This window comes from Fukomys damarensis, unplaced genomic scaffold, assembly GCF_012274545.1.
Source record: "Fukomys damarensis isolate Sample0158 unplaced genomic scaffold, DMR_v1.0_HiC HiC_scaffold_33, whole genome shotgun sequence".
NCBI classification, from domain to species: domain Eukaryota; kingdom Metazoa; phylum Chordata; class Mammalia; order Rodentia; family Bathyergidae; genus Fukomys; species Fukomys damarensis.
In genome coordinates, this window is record NW_022900945.1 from 4445730 (window position 1) to 4451165 (window position 5436).

A 5436-nucleotide genomic window follows, 5' to 3' on the forward strand; every position below is an offset into this window, starting at 1 on the left:
TTTTTTTTTTTTTGGTTTTTTGAGACAGGGTCTCACTATGTACTTGAGACTGACTTGGAACTCATTATGTAGCCCAGGCTGGTCTCGAACTCACAGTGATCCTCCTGCCTCAGCCTCCCGAGTGCTGGAATTACAGGCATACACCACCATGCCCAGCATAGCATTTAAATGTTTTAATAGAATTAGATAGTTTAGAATTTCCTGTGGTGATTGAAGAAGGCATTCAGTCATTCCTATAGTAAAGAGACTTGTTTTCTAAGAGTTTGTAATACTTGAGTTTTAATATTTTTAAAATTTCAAATGCACTCTTAACAGATGAATGATCAAGATTAACTATATCTTTATATATTTAGATACATTTCAGGAAAAAAAATCATAATAATAGCAGTATGTAATACGAACTTTTAAGTACTGGGCATTCCCATTGAATTTCCAAAGCAAGAGAATGAACATTAAAATGTGAGCGGTTTTCCTGAAGCATAGGCACAACCTAAACTTTACAGAGTTACACCCCAGCTCGGCAACTATGTGGATTTCACGGTGTCATCCCCACAGATCGTACCTTGTAGTCAGTTGGTTCCCTTAGGAACTGTTTCCAGTCTCCTGGATGTGGTCCCTTAGGCCTTCCTGTCCGGAAGTCGGTTTCTTTGTGCTGTCTCGTCTCTCCACAAGCATTTGCTGTGCTGGGCAGATGGAGAGAGTTACCTGTCCACCAGAGGACCCTGCCTTGAAGGTCAGCCTGTGCCACACATGCTGCAGTCACCCTCATGTATGATCCCTGGGTGAGGACCAAGGAGCCGCCCCTCTGCAGCAGGGAGCAGGCGCCACCCCAGCCACGTGCTGCTGTGTGTGCCAATGTTGTGAAATCAGGGCAGGCTTCATTTCAGAGAGTGTTTGTCTTCTAGAAAACCAGTCCTTTTCTGCCTGTAGTCAGCTTCCCTTCGGTTTGTGCAGATGCAGTTGCTCTTCTTTTTGCTGCGGTGCTTACACAGCTTCTTACTGCATAGTACGTAAGCGTGATGCACATTCCTGTGTTTCTGCTCACCTTGTACTGCGCCTGTTTTCCTCATTCCTCGGGGAATAAGCGCTTGTGTCGCATGCTGCATCGGGATGATGCATACTGATCCCAACGTCACGGCTCAAGGAGGATGATGTGTCTGCGAGTGTACATGAGTGACAAGGCAGGCTGCCTGGGACCGTAACTGAGCTGTACTAGTCATGGAGCGACTCTGGAGCAATGCTGTCGCTTCAGTTGTCTTTACTAAAGGAATCTAAAGTGCTTTGCAGAATGTCTGGCCAATGATGAGCACTGCGTTAATCTTAGTAGTCACTCATAAGATTCTCAGAAATGTGTGCCTCAGATCTGTGCTGCGCTGTGAAAATCCCTTTTCTACATTTCTAACATTTGTGTGAAGGGGAATAAAGCACTGCTCCTTCGTTGTGTGTTTCAGTTTAAGTTGGAGGAAGCCACTCAGTACCTGGTAGAAGGTAGGCTTTGGTAACATGAGCTAATGAGATGTTCTCTGGATCAATAGACTGGTGGGCCCTGCTAGAACCCTGTGCTGTTGGCCAATTTTTATCCAGCCTTTAGTTTTTATTTCAGAGGGTGAAATAGAATGTTTGCTTTCCAGGATGTCTTTACTGTTTATAGCATCAGAATCTGGAGAGCACAAAGAGAAACCCATCTGGACCAGCCTAGTGAAAACGAATTTAGTGCAAGGCTCCTGGGATTTCATTAAGGGTGTCGACCTAGCCGGGCCCTGGGGACTCAATTTCCCCCAGGGTACGTTTCCTTCATTTCTGCTTTTCTACCTGGTTGGCTTCCTCCTTTCAGATTAACTTTGATCTTAGGAAGTTGTCAGTGCCTAGACCTCCAAACCCTGCGCTAGACAGCCTGTGCTTCTTTCTTCAGAAGCTCTAGGTAAAATTTCAGAAACAGAGTGTGAAGCAGGGTGTCTTAGCCCCTGCCCTGTCTGTCTGCTGCTGAGTGAAGATTACTCCTCTAATGGACCAAGGAGAACTGAACTGGCCAAAGAAAGCACAAATGTTTGGGTTTGTATTGTGGTTGCCAATCCGAATATTCACAACACAGTTACTAGAACAGAAGAGAAGGATGTTCCTAGACTGGTGGATTCTGTTGTGCCCTGTTACCTAGGGACAGAAGAACTAGCAGAATTGCAAAGCACCCGTGAAGCAAAGGTGAACAACAGTGCACCTTGCTATTCCACATGTTCCACAGCACAAATGCCGGCATGTTGCCCTGAAGAAGTAGCATGCTAAGAAAAATAAGGAAGAGGCTGTGGAGTGTGCTCAGTTTTTGGCCAAGAGAATGAAGGAAGCCAAAGAAGAATGCCGTGAACTGATTGCTGAGAGATGTTGGCTGGTGTCTGCATCCCAGTTCAAGTCGAGTCAAAGATGAGTCCCCACCCCCAACTGCCTTAGGTCTTCTCTCTGTGTGTGGCTCTTCATGGGTACATGATGGTGATTCCGTACCTGCATACAGGGTGTAGTACTCAGGTCGGAATAATTACTTCAATCTCTTGAACCATGAGTCATTTTTGCAGTCTTCGAGAAATCTTGAACTGTAGGTTGTTGTAACCAGTAGTCACCCTGCCGGTGACAAAGAACCAGAAGTGATCTCCCTGCTTTGATTCGGTGCCCCGTTACTGAATTTCTTTCCATCTGTCTCCCCTAGCCCTTTCCAGTCTCTAGTGACAGCCATTCCATTCTGATCCACAAGGTTGACTACTTGTTTCCACAGATCAGTAAGAATCTGTTTTTGTCTTTCTGTGTCTGAACTTGATATAATGACCTCTCGTTCCATCTGTGTTCCCACAAATGACAGGATTTTAGCCTTTCTGTGGCCGAATAGTATTCTGTTATGTGAATATACCACATTGTCTTTAGTCATTCCCCCACTGACCCGCATTTGGACCGTTTCCATATCTCGGCTGTTGTGACATCTACAGTGAACATGTGAGTGCAGGCGTCTTTTACTGGTATCTTACCATAGGTGTGTCCTCCACTAGCACCAGCAGTATCGGACTGAGCCTGACCCTCCTGAGACCTGTTGGGTCTCCACGGTGAGACCCAGTACTTTTTTTCAAATAAAACTTTAAAGTTTTTTTTAATCCCCTTAAACAAATGAAAGACCCACAGGAGAACACATTTATCTGATTGATAATCACTGCAGTTCTTAGAATGGACCAAGTGGTCTGGTCCAAAGATGAGGTCAGCGTAGAACACTGCCATTTCATAGCTGTGTGGTTTTACAGATCTTCTAAACGTTAGAGGGAGCTGGGTGCCATGGTGCTCTCGGTAATCCCAGTCATTGGGGAGGCAGAAGCAGGACTAAAAGCTGTAGGGCAGCCTGGGCAATGAATGAAAAGTAAGTGCGTACGTCCATGGCAGAGGTCATAGTAACATGTATTAGGACAGTTGCGAGGACAAAGTAAGAAACAAGCTCCTCATCGAGTCTGAGGGCTGTGCAAATGGGAGTTGCAGGCAGTTATGCCACTGTGTTCCTGGTGTGTCCTCTGTCAGCACTGGTGACACCAGGAGTGGCTCTTACTCGTAGTGGCATCAGGGCTGACCCCGCTTCTCTTGTGGCCTGCAGGATGAGTGTAAGGAGAGTTACATGACCCAGGATTGGGAGGTCTGGGTGTTGTGCTGAAGTCTGTCAACACAGGATGTGTGTCTCGAGCTACTTCCTGTTTGCGGATAAAAGCAAGCAGTCCTGTCTGGTACTTTTACAGATCCAGTGAGATTCTGTACTGTTCCGACTGCTTTCATTCTTAAGAGAAAAACTGGGAGCAAAGTGTGGCACCCAGGAGATGCTTCACGATAGCTCCTTGTCATCGTGTTAGATGTACTCTGTTTCTCTTGATTTTGGAGTTTTATTGTAGTTCTTCAGACCTGACGCCTTCCGAGATTTCAGTGTCTTCTCCACCCCCTCGGTTTGTGGGCCAGCTCCTAGCGGTCCTTACCCTCGCACTTCTCGGGCTGCTTGTGTCCGCTCCTAGAGTGGTGTGAGCATCGTGGCTTAGGTGTGTCTGCTGCTCATCCAGCTGGACGTGGCAGTGCTGGGCCTGATGTGACCGCTTTTCAGGTCAGAGCTTCTACAGGTGATTAGGATTTCAGCATTGATTTCTCTCTCAGAAAGAGTTTGCAAATTGATTTATAACTAGATTTTCCATTTGCAGTGGGAAAGAGAACTATTAAATGGCACTTTCTTCCTGTTTAAAAAAGTGCCAGTTGTAATTATTAGATTGCTTCTTGCTCTCGGGTTCTGAGTGATGCGGTAATTTTTGTGATCTAAGTGAGTGTCACTAGATTGTCTGTCATCTGGTCCATTGTACCCCTGGACACAGTAGCAAGGTGTTTAACACATGGGCTGGACTTATTTCTGCCCCCAGATAAGTTACTGTGCCGAAGCAACATAAAACATCTTATGAGTAGCATTTTTCTAGCCTCTAGACTGACATTTCTCTGGGTGTTTTTCTGACCATGCATTTATGTGTATTGTGTGTGTCTGATATGTTCAAATGATTTGGGGTTTTGTCATGTTTGCCTGATGCTTTGTATGACTTCCCTCATGATTAGAGTCCCTTCTGTAGAAAGCTTTCGTGTCCCTGCGTGATGGTATTTTTCATTTCATCCTGTGGGGGTGTTCATGGGGACTGATGAGGGTCCCGGCCGAGGCACCTGGAGCCTCCAGAGGGTAACGGTTCATGGGTAGCTGGCTTGAGTCTGCTCCATAGTGTGTCACTCCCGTGACTTCTTAGGGCATGACCTGTTTCCTTGTCTGTGAGTAGAGAGCACAGTGTGCAGCATGGACGGTGTGAAAGGTGTGAGGTGGAGACACCGTGCAGGACAGCGTAGTGTGGGCCGTGCAGCGCCGTCCTGTGAACTAGCACTGCTTTGCAGTGTGCCTGGCTGGGCTGCGAATTTCACCTCCCTTTCTGGGTTTATCAATTTAGTTTAAAGTCTGTTTCCTAATTCTGCTTGCTCCAAATTAATTGGCTCATTCAATAGAAGTTAATCTGTGTGTAAGTTCTAATTGACTGTCATCGCACGTGTACTGGGTTGGTTGCAAAAAAACAGTAAATTTTAGACAAATGTCACTATTACACTTGAAAAGATTTTAACAGTTAAAATTGGCCAGCTTTATAGAACATTTAAAAGACTGACACGTCCTCAGGTTTCAAAATTACTTGTTTTACTTTCTATAATTTGAAAATTCTTGGTGTACATTTTAAAGTATTGTTCTGCACAGTGACACTATAGGTTTACTAATTACAGAGAAAGGAAATCACTGATTTAAAAAATAGACTTTTAGGACTGGAGATTTAGCTCAGTGGTTCTGCTGCCTGCCTCCCAAGCATAAGGACCCAAGTTCAATCCCCAGTACCAAAAAAAAAAAAAAAAAAAAAAAAA

General features: G+C 45.2%; 1 protein-coding gene across 7 annotated transcripts in view; it reads left to right on the forward strand.

The window, feature by feature from the left end:
• Window positions 1-5436, forward strand: part of Mier1 (MIER1 transcriptional regulator) — a 54216-nt gene that overhangs the window by 20731 nt on the left and 28049 nt on the right. The gene's annotated exons all lie outside the window — the stretch shown is intronic.